This window comes from Strix aluco, chromosome 12 (assembly GCF_031877795.1).
Source record: "Strix aluco isolate bStrAlu1 chromosome 12, bStrAlu1.hap1, whole genome shotgun sequence".
Lineage (NCBI taxonomy): Eukaryota > Metazoa > Chordata > Aves > Strigiformes > Strigidae > Strix > Strix aluco.
In genome coordinates, this window is record NC_133942.1 from 5,316,723 (window position 1) to 5,328,252 (window position 11,530).

An 11,530-nucleotide genomic window follows, 5' to 3' on the forward strand; every position below is an offset into this window, starting at 1 on the left:
TTTCTGCAGAAAAGGAGCGAGAAAGACAAAAAGAAAGGGACACGCTTTTGTTCCTCTCTCTGTGACCCAACCCTGAAGTTATTTCTCTCAATTGCAAAATTTTCATCCAGCTCAGCCATGCGGTAATGTTTTTCTCCACCCAGTGTTTTTAGGGAACCGGGTCCAATATCTTAGTTGCAGATACACAAGAGCTATTCCCTGACCTCGTTATCCCGAGGAAAGGGATAACGTTATCCTCCTGCTGTCTTTGGGAGCAGCTCCATCCTGCTGCGGGCAGGATGCACAGGGACAGCCACGCTGCACCCCAGCTCGCTCTCACACGCTGTGGGTCCCAGCAAGAGGCCTCTGAGAAGGCACAGGGGAAAATTTGAACATCTGGAGCAATTTGCATGATGCAGAGGTGGAGTTGTGGATGATGCCATCAGAAGTAGACGGCAGGTGGCACCCATGGATTAGTGCAGGGCTTGCTCGGGGTGAGCTCAAGCCACGCTGGGCAACACCTGCGGCTAGGGTTTAGCTTCATCTCACTGAAGAGGTAGAAGAGCAGGGAAATGGGCTCTTTTATTGCATGCAGGGACATCTCTGCGTCCTCTGTGGGGTGGCCTAAAACATTTTATCACCCAAGCTATTCCCATCGCATTTTGTTAGTCTAGGGATCAGGCTTGGCTTTGTTCAAGGGGTGCCCACAGCAAGCAGGGGTGTTGTGCTCCCTAAGGGATGGGGAAGCAAGGGGGACACCATGGCTGGCCAGGAAGGACCAGCCCCAAAGTACCTGAGTAAGGAGAGCAGGAGGCAGCCAGGGTCAGCCAAGGTTCCCAATCATCAGGTATGTTCACAGCAATAACGTAGGCTTGAGATCAAGCTGGGAAATCAACCCGCAGGTCAAGATCAATCCTGTTATCAGGATCAAACCAGGGTCAGACACAGCCACGTGATCCCCACAGAGATCTAAGGTGACAAATCAGTCTGGATCAGGATTCAGATCAACAGGTACAAGTATAGCTAAGGCTGAACTAGAGACCAGCACCCCAGGGGCACAGCTCAAACAAGGACTGAGGACCCTGGGCTGAGCTTAAATGGGCTCCCAAGCCCATGGGCAGAGGTTGGTGGGAGTCCCAGGTGGGGCTGCTCAGGACTGTTAGTGCCCCTAAGACTTGTCACCCAGCCTGCAGGCATAGGTTGCTCAAGAGGTAGAAGAGCTTGTGCCATCCCCAAATCACTGCACAGTAGTTTCTGCATCAAGGGACACCTCAGTGAGCCACGTGGTCCCTCGTCTCCTCCTCAGGGCTGTATTTGACTGTGCCACCCTGCTTCTCTGCTCTTCCTTCCTGGACTTGTGGTTCCCGGTCCCAGCTCCCCTATGATGTGTCTCTCTTCCTAAAGGAGCACCCACATACGGGTGTCACTGTGGGGGTGCTCAAGCCTGGTTTCAGGGGGCTGGAGGCAGCCATGTGACACACACGTCGATGACAGCTGTGCTATCATGGCTTTGCATCGACCACAGCCCTCTCGCTGCCTCCCCCTGGGTCCCAGCCATGCACAGCCAACCAGGCAGAAACACCAATACATTTGATTAAATGCTGCTGATTAAAACGAAATGAAGACAATCAGGCTTGGATCTTTAGGGGACAACAGAGGGAGCAGCCCAGCCAGGAGTTCATTACTGAGCTGATGAACAACAGCCTGTGGCAGCACAGGTTGCTGGTGATGGGGGGCAGTGGGGAACCACACGTGTCACGTGTGCTGGTTATTGTATCTATTGTACATGATGCTTATTTTCAGCATCCCCTGCGGGTCATCTTTTACTAGCTAAATCAAAATTAAAGGTGTTAGCTGGCCTTTGTAAATGATACAACTAGATACAATTTTCCTAATCCTGTGTGAGGCAGGTCAGATTAGACGTGGGTTTTTCTAGCCTCAGTGGCTCTCTTGGCTGTCTCTGGTCAGGCTCTCTGAGATGGGGCTCTCTGTGCTGGCCTGGGGCACATTTATTTTAGCCAATGTTGCAAGGGTTTAATAAGTGATTTGAGGAAACCTGAGGCTCCCTTCTCCCTTGAGAGTACAACACCTAAAATAAATAACAGTCATGAGAAAGCATTGGGTCCAGCCATGCAGGCACTAATTGGCTTTAATGACCTTGCACAGCTTCACCTGGGACCCCCACCCACACACCTTCTGCCCATTGCTCCATATAACCTCAGAGCCAGGTACTTGTTCTTGGTTTGAGATGCAGTGTAGGTGAGTCTGTCCTAGCTCAGGCTCCTGGGCTGGCCTTTCTGGGGTGAGATCTAGATGTCTGTTGTACATAGCTCTCTTTTCTGTCTTGCTGCTGCTGCCTGGACACCCAATGCAGGTATATTGGGGCTGCTTGGATCCTGCAGGATGTTCCCTGTTGGTGAGGTTACCTTTGTCTCTTGGTTCCTCACTGGTGTTTGGGGAAGGCAGTGAGTCTGTTGTCATTCAAAGGCCAACTTTCCTTCTGCATGGGCACCCCTTAGTGTGGGGCCTGGGAGGCTGTCAGTAGTCTCAACCCTCATGTCTGAGACAGGAGCTATTCCTTGAACCTGACTCTTTGCCTGGTCAATGAGGAGGAACATGCTGGTGACTGAAATAGGGCTTTGGATGTCTCCTCCTAGCAGGTAGGGCCTTGCTAGGATCCTGCCCTGGGGCACTGTCAACTCTGTTTCTTGGTCTGCAAGCTGTGCCCCCCAGTATAGCTGCAAGGGGCTCATTGTACCCCTTCCCTGGAGGTGGGAGCTTGGGCTCCCCATCATAGCAAGCATAGGTTCACTCAGTGAGATTCCAAGGCATTGTCAGGGTAATGAAAAAGGCCATTTTCATGATGTGTTTGGCTGCCCCACCTTGGGAGCTGGAAGAGCAGGGATGGAGCATGGGGCAGCTGAAAACCTTCCAGAAACTCAAGTGTACCAAGTATCCAGCTGAGAACCCTTCTCCCAGGAGGCTGGGGATAGCCAAAGTCCTTGAGTCACCTAGAGTAACCAAAAAGTATAACCCTCAAGAACTGGATTCAGGGCTGGGGCTGTGTTGGGCAGTGCCATGCCCCGCTAAGGCCTGGAAATGAGCTAGATTGGGAGAATTAGGGGTTTCTCATGGAGGGTTTGGGCTCTGTGTGTGTTGGGGACAATGTTTGGACTTCAGAGCTTTTTGCGCTTTTGAGAAACAAAAGCTACTGAGGAAGCTGTGGTGGAGAGGGCTTGCGAAAGGTTTCTGGATGCAAATGCAAAAAGGAAAGTAATTTCTGAGCAGAAGAATTTTTTATCAATAGGAGAAAATTAACAATGGGGGATAGCAGTGACCATGGGCTCAGTTAAATATCTTCAGTATCTCACCTACAAAAGCTCTGAGGAGTGTCAATAGGGGAGGTTTAATTGATGGCAAACATTATGTCTGGTACAGAAGTAGAGATGCTCCAGACTGAGCAGGGAGGACTTTTATAGCAGTGAACAGATGAGCATTGTGAAAGATGACTATGATTCTTTGGGCATTTCTGGGTTAGACTGCAGTAAAATTGCAGCAAAAAGCAATTTTGCTTTAATCAACTATATAACAAAGCCCCAACATAGTGAAGACCAGAAGGCATCAGAAGATAGGAAATTGTCGTCATTGCTGGAGCTGAAAGATAAGATTGTACTCCCTACAGCTACACTAAAAGAAGATAAATTGTCCATAGGGGCAATTCAGATAGAAAATAACGTACAATTAAAGTTGTTTGAATTGCAGTTTTAGGGAAGCACGGGTGGAAGAAAAAGCCTGTTTCAGTGGAAAGTCTGAAACCTCCTTCCCATGCGCTTTTAGAAAGCAGAGCTAGTTTTGGAAAAAAAGATTATAAACTGGGCAGGGCAACCCATAAGAAGAACAAAGGATGTGTTAGAAGGGACCTTAGAGATGCTGAGCCTGGGGGATGTATGTGTGGAAAGGGAACCAGCTCGGAGCTTGTGGGGAGCAAGAGGCAAGTCTGGGAAAGGCTGAAGAGTGGCAGGAAGGCTGGAAATCTCATCTTCAGAGGTCCTTGCCAGCAGTCCTGGCTGGTTTGCCGCTCAAAGCCTGTGGTTGGGTGGGTGGTGGAGGACAGCTGTGCTCCGGCAAAGCTGGGGTGCTAGGACAGAGGTGGGTGCTTGTGCAGCTGCGACCAGGAGCATCTCTCTTCATCCTCTATCCCCTCCCCAGGGTCTCCAGGCTCCAGCACGTGGAATTGTACACCATGATGCTGGTAGGCTTTGGGAATGTTTCCTGAACTTCGGTTAAACCTCAGTCCTGAGGCCACGTGGTCTCCAGAAAAAGCAGATGAGGAGGGTACAGAGGTATGCAGTTATTTCAGGTTTCTGCTGACATCTGGTCTTCTTTGGGCTAGATTGGAGCACAGTGCAAACAAACCACAGGCTAAAGGTTAAAAAAGAAAAAATAACACTGCTAGAGGAGTGTGTTTGCATGAGCTCAAATAACTGCCCTGAAGCTACCTGTATTCCTGATGGGGCTTTGCCTGGGCAGTTTGCTCTGGTCAGGCAGGGCAGGTAGGACCTGTAGCCACATCCCCAGGTGGGTCCTGCTGTGGGTCAAGGGAGTCTGTGCTGCAAACCTCCGCTGAGGCCCATCAAGCTGCTGCAAAAGCGTGGGGGAACGAGCAGCTGATTTTCAGTTTGTCGTGACAACGTCTTTGCCTGGCTTTGCGAGTGGGAATCTCCTTGTGGGACTGCTCCTAAGCAGGCGGCAGGATATTTGGGAGAAAGTCGGTGTATCCCGTGCTGCAAGATCCCCTAAAAAGCTGATGGTCCCTCTTGCCGTCCCACCAGCCACCTGTCGAGGGGGCCCAGCTCCAAACAGATGGCGATGGGGATAATGGTGCGAACGCAGCATCTTGTGTGTGATGCATTTGACACGTTGCCATGGGACAGCTGCAATTTATAAGCCTAAAGCATCAGCTGCAGACAAGCTTCGTGGTGACTTCTGCAGTTGCTGTACTCCCTTCCTTGCTGGCAGCTGTCTTGGAGGAAGAGGAGAATGAGGAGGAGGAGGAGGATGGTGCTGAGATGGAGCTGCTTTGGGAAGGGCTTTTCTTGGAAAAGGCTCTGTTCTGTGCAGCACAGGGTGGGCTCCAAAAATCTGTGGGTGCGTCTGGAAATGTGGTGCACTAGTGTTCGGCTTCCTGAAATCAGCTGCTCCAGGAGCAGCAGTGTGAGGGTTATTCCTTCTTAAGGCTTCAATTTCTTTCAGATCATCCCTTTCCCATTGCTGTAATAACTCCTTCCCCCACTGTGACCTCTCAGGACAGCTATGGCACGGATTATGGCTAGGATGGAGCAGCTGATGGGCAGCCAGGACATGTGCTGCAACGCCAGCTGGCTGCCACCCCAGGCTGTGTGTGCTCCTCTGGCTCCTTCTGCTGAAATTCTACCCAAGCTGGTAGAAACCAAACCACCCTTAGGCTTTGGCCTCGTTTCAGACTTAGGTAAAGTTTGCTAGTGCATTCTTGGGGAGAAGAGGGACAGCCAGTAATGTGATCAGCACTTAGCTTAAACTAGGAAACTGGGCTTAAAAGGGATATTTGGTGTGTCTAACAGCAGGGACACTAATGGCATCGTGGTCCCTCGACTTTAGGGATGCTGCTGTGCTGTGGAGGCTTTTGCTGGAGCAGTGGGGATGCTGCGCAGGAGAGGTCTGGGCTGTGTGTCCATCTGCAGGCTGACAGCAGGCTCTGCTTAGGAGCTCGCACAGTGGATGGTGAGCAACAAGTGGGTGGTGGAGGCTGTTGAGCGAGACCATGGCTCTGCCAGGTCCTGCATGGTCTCTGGTGGACATCTCCCAGGGCAGGAGCTGAGGTCCAAAGAGTATTAGAATGTAATGCAGCCACAGACTCCCCACTGCTTACACAAGTCAGCCCCATGAATGATTAAGGTTATATTTTGTGGGGGAATAGCATAAAGCTTTGCATTAGCTCAGTCATGCCCTGCTGCAAGGTTTAGCCAACTTCACATACCTCGTAATTGTAAACAGAAGTGTTGAGTCAACTGCTAAGAGTTTGCTTTAAGAGTCTGTGCAGCTTTCAGGCAAACCTGGTGTTTGTGCGTGCACAAATTGGGAGCACCACGTATCCTTTGCAGCTTATCTTGCCTGTAAGCAGGTTCAGTAGCTAATGGCCTGGGCATGGTTTGTTCTTTACCAGTGCGAGATCTTTTGGAGTTCTGCATGGCTGGACTGTGGTGTCACCACTTTCCCTGGGACGTGGTGATCCCGTGCTGCGGCTCCACTTTGGCACTGCCCAGGTATTTATTCTGCCTGATTTCTCTTGTGTGGGCACTTGAGGTTGGCTGTGCTGTTGCTGCTGTGCTGCCGACGTGGAGTTTGCTTATTGTTGCAATGTGGTTTTTTGAGTTTATTGAAGAAAACACCTTAAGGAAAGGCTTTAGAGATAAAACTTTTTTTCCCCAAATCATGAATTGATGAAAGCCATAGTGAAAGTAATCTTGCAGAGGTGTTACTGGGGAAAAGAAAAGCCTTGTGACTTTTCTCTGATAAGAAAATACCTTACTAATATTTACAGATAGCTAGCCTGCTCTGAACTGAATTAATTTCCTGGGAGATCAAAATGCAGTACATGCTTTGTAACTGAACCAGGAAACCCTGCGTTCCTGTCTGCTTTTCTGTGAACAGGCGATCTGTCTGGTGTGGTCGGGAGACGGAGCCCACGAGACAGTGATGAGGGGTACAGGGACACCAGGTCAATGTGCCTGCTAGGGCTGATGGCAAGCAGGTGGCCACGGGGAAGTGTTTGGAAAGCTGCATCTGGTTTTAGTCGTTGGAAAGCAATGAAAGCTGTGGGGGATAGTGGGAGTATCCATCAGGTAAGGGGAGAAATGCATGAATGTGACCTTTGGGACACCACTCTGTGAAATTCCTCCTACCTCTGCACTGTGAAATTTGAGAGGGAGCTGCCAGCGCTATGGGACCTGCACCCCATGCTAGGGTGGACTCTGCGGCTTCCCCCGCCTCCAGCTTAAATTAAAGAGGACACATGGCAGGACCAGAGCTGTGGTGTTCAGTGGTCCCAGACACTTGCAGGACAGGGAGATGCTTTTTGCAAAGCTGTCAGTGCCAGACTCAGGGTATTTCTCAGACTATGAGGGTGGCTCTGGGACAGCAGATGATGCTGCGGGGACAGATGAGGGCTCTGGAGCGGAGCACAGAGGGGGGATGCCTTTTAGGGGAGTAGTTCTCACATTTCTTAGATTTGGGAGAAAAAACTTTTTTTCCTTCTTCATACTGTCCTTGCTGGTGGTTTGGTGAGTCCCAGCCTCCCTTAGTCCAGTGGGGTTGCTGGAGAGCAGAGGTGGTGGCTGCAGGAGAGATGCTTCATGCTGTAGATGCTGATGGCTGCAAGGCTGGGTGGAAGGACTGGGGGATGCCTGAAAGGGATGTGGAAACAAAGGGGGAGGAAAGGAGGAGGAGAAAAGCCTAATTTTCTGTGTCTGGGGGAGGGGAAGTCCTCTCCAAGGGCCTGGTACACAGCTCAGCCTAAGAGCTTGCTCCTTGTCCCTATGTGCCTCAAAGACAATGCAGCTGAAACAAAGAGGACCCTTTTCATCCTGCCGTGTCTGCTCCAAAGAGGCTGCAGAAAAACCTCTGCAAACAGGGCAGCTCCATCTTCCTGCTCCTGAGAGCCCCTGTGTTAAGTGAGGAGGCAGGGAGTGACATGGTTTTGGGGTATCAATGGAAGACAGACACCCCCGGAGCCCAGATCTGGGCAAAAACCCCTCAATGTGCTCCAGCTCTGCACTGGGGAGTGGCCAGCCCCACCGAGGATCTTGCCTGAGCTGTGCCCAGCAGAGCAGAGATAGGGTCTAGTGAAGGGATCCAGTGCAAAGATTGCTTCTGACACCGTTGCAAATTTAATACCGTTTTAAAAAATAAATACCCTTGGGTCTGTGACTGGGAAGGCTATATGAGCTTGGCTGACTGCCGGGCACAGCAGGCAGATACCTGCCCTTGGCATGCTGGAAGAGCTCTCCTGACACAGGCTTTTGTAAGATTTTCCAGGGGGGTTGCAGACCCCCATGTCATGGGGAAACCCTGTGCTCACCCTCCCTCGTGACCCCTTGAAGACCCCTCAGGGCAATTTCATAACCGTTTGGGCAAAACCAAGTAAAAGTTTTTGCAGTGTTGGCAAACCTACTCCCCAGTGCATGCTCCCACCCCTTCCCTTGCACCGGGGTTCCCCAGTGAGAATTTGGAGTGCTGATCCTAATAAATTGTTAACTTTTCACATAAAAGTCAGCAAGATTGGTTCATCTGCAGTTGTGGGAGCACCACACTGGCAACCCAGCCCTCTAGCACTTTTAGCTATGTTCCATCCAGATTTTAAGACAGATAAAGCCCCCCTGAATTTAGAGGGGAACCATTTGTGGTAGCTGAACTGAAGGACAGATGAAGGCTCTGGATTTTGAGCATCTCCTGGTGGTGGGGACTTGCTAGGTCTGTGCATGGGAAGGAGGAGGGGAAAGGGCTGGTGCATACCTGGGTGCCACCCATGTGCAAGGATCAGGGCTTGGCCAGGCATACACCCGTGTCTGGGAACTCATCCCATTTTTGCTGGCATCCCACTGGGGTGGTTCTGCATCTGGAGTCCATTGCTGGGCTCTTTGCTTTTGAATGACCCTTGTGTGCTGCAAAAATGCTGAGCTCTCTCCAAAGCAGCCTCCTACCACACGCACAGACCTAAAACATATGCGCTTGGGCGGTGGCGAGTGACTCACAGTCCCCAGCCCTGACCCTGCATCTTGGGATGGCCACATCCAAAGTGTTTCAGTTCTATTCCTCCTGAATGAGCAGGATTGAAGTTATCCAGATGCAGCCTCATCAAAAAAAGGCTCGGCAGTCCCAGGTTAGCGTTGTGGTGATTGTTTTCTCTTGGGACTGGCTCGCTGCTATGCTTCTTGGTTCAAAGCAGCCTCAAAACCCCCTTCCTGCTCCTCCAGATCCTTTGCTTTTTGCCACTGTGTTGTTCCTTGCACTCGTTTGAGCCTGCAGCGAGAGGAGCCAGAGCTGTTTTCCCTGTGTCCAAGGATCCTGCAGTGGAGTAGCTACAGCCACTCACCCATAGAGATGACACAGTTGCCACCACATGGATCCAGCTGATGTTCCGTTCCGAAGTGCTCCAAAACGGATGATCCTGACAGCTTTTGGGGGATGAAAATCTGCATGTAGCCAAGGTGGGATTTACCCTCCACCCCCTGCCTTGTACTGAATTGATCATGAAGATGATGTGTGCCAGGTGCCCAGTGCTGGAAGGAATTACCAGGAGATCCTCCTGGGCATTGCATATTTGATTTCTACACTGTTAGCAGCTGGTAACTGCTGGTGCTGTGCAGTATTTCCTTGCTGTTGATGGGAAGAAGCAGCCATGCAAACCTCCTGGGGATGTGCAGAGTTGACCCGTGTGCTCCAGACACCTTGTCAGAAGGCTCTGGATTGGCCCCAGCACCTCCACCCAGCCTCTCCGCCTATCCCTCCTCCCCTTGATCAAATTCTGGCTGAGCATGAAATTGAACTTGCAAATTGCAGCCCTTTTCGTTGCCTTTTTGTATTTTTTTGGTCATTATTATGCACATTTCTTATATACATACCTTGGGTACTGCAGGGTGTGAGGAAGGAAAATTAGCCAAAAATAATCATTTGGGATGGAGAACGTCTCCTATTTAAATTCCTTCCTGGAAGCCCTTTCATTGTTAATTATGAGCAGACTTGCAAGCAGCAGGTATTTTCATTTTTAGCTAGTTTTGATGTTGAAAAATCTGCCTTTGTTTCCAAGCTCCTTAGTTTTTACTTTTTTTTTGTGTGTTTCTATTTAACACTAAGAAGGCTCCTGGTGCTCAGATGCTCACTTTGTATCTTCAAAGACTAACAGGAGTGGAGTTGCACTTGCAGTTAAGATATCAAAGCTGTGATGCTGCTTTTATCATGTGAACTGTTAGGAGAAGGGACAAAGTGATGAAGCTGTGTTGGTGTGAAGCCCTGCCCTGGGCAGTGCTGGGAGTTTGTGTCTCTTTTTTTGGGGGGGGGGGGGAGTCTTTGTGAAACCCTTGGGTTCCACCTGCTTTTTTGCATTGCTGAGCTTTGACGCTGGAGATGCCCATGGACCTACTGCTCCTGGGAGAGGGAATCATCTCATGCAGAAGGGTCCCTCCAACCCACTCCTGTCTCCCTGCTGCAGCATCAGGGGGCTTATGGCTGGATCTTCTCCATCAGCCCCCAAAATTAGGATGGGGATGATGTGCCAACAGGGTTGACATGGCTCATGTCTGGTCTGCAGGAGCTCCTCAGCCAGAGCCGGCACAGGCTGGGATCATGCAGCTGCTATGCACATCCAGTACCCATGCTAGGCTGGGCATGGAAAGAGAAATCCTCTTGACTTGCAGGGCACATCTGCAAATCGAGCACAGGGCTCCTGATTTAGTCACAGGCTTTTTGAAGCGTATTGACTTCATCCTTTCTTGTTCTTGCTGCTGTCACCCATGGTGCCTGGGTCAAGGCGTGCAGCCTTATTACCAGCTCCATCACTGCAAAATCATACTTTGCCTGCAAGGGGAAAAAAAAATCAAATGGTTTTAAATATAGTGTTTCAGGTTATTTTTATTTGCCTTTTAATTTTAAGCTCTCCAGGTTTGGTTGTTCCAGCTTTCCCTCTGTAATCAAAAGGGTGAGGAGCTTCCTTTGCTCTGGGGTGATGAAAGACCCAGACTTCCCACGCCAGCACCTGGCTCTGGGGCACAGTCTGCAGTCACCAGAGCCTCGGAGACACAGCGAGAGCTGGCCCTGCCGAGGGGCCCTCTCTGAAAAACAGGTTAAAGATAAAAAGCTGCTTCCTTTGGGGAAACATCCGGTGTGTGTGTGCTGCTGAAAAATCACCCTTGCAGACCCCAGCTCTTCCTCCTCCTCCTCCTCTTCTTTTCCTGCTGTGCTCCCTTCCCCAGTCTCTATCCCGATACACCCCTGTGCGTGCTGGGGAGTGGTGCTGGGTGCCCGCCTGCCCCAGGCCATATAAAAGGAGACATTGTGTGTGGGAGCGTGGGAGGAAGATCAGTGCTGCGGCCCTGCCCCGACCAAAAGTGACCCAATGGGTTGTGGGAGTGATGGCAGCATCCCCCCAGAGCCCAGCTGGGCTGCACCCCCAGAAAAGCGAACTCCAAAAGGCAGTGAGATGGATTTTTCCAAGGAAACTGCCGTCCCTGTGGGTGGTGGATGCAGGAGGGAGCTTGCCCCGATGCCTCATGTGTCTGAAGTCGTCGTCTTCTAGATGGGGCACCATCCTGGCTGTACCCTTCCAGCACTGCAGCTCCCAACAATTTGGGGGTCCCCCTCTAGCCCCCAGCAGCATTTTCCACTGAGTGTGATGTGGGGTTGCTGATGCCGCTGGGCAGCTCGTGTGGGTAAATCATCAGCCAGGTTTTTCCCCAGGAAGCAGTCTGTCTCCACATGGGAAATTCCAGCTGCCTTTTGTTCTCCAGGAGGAGATAGC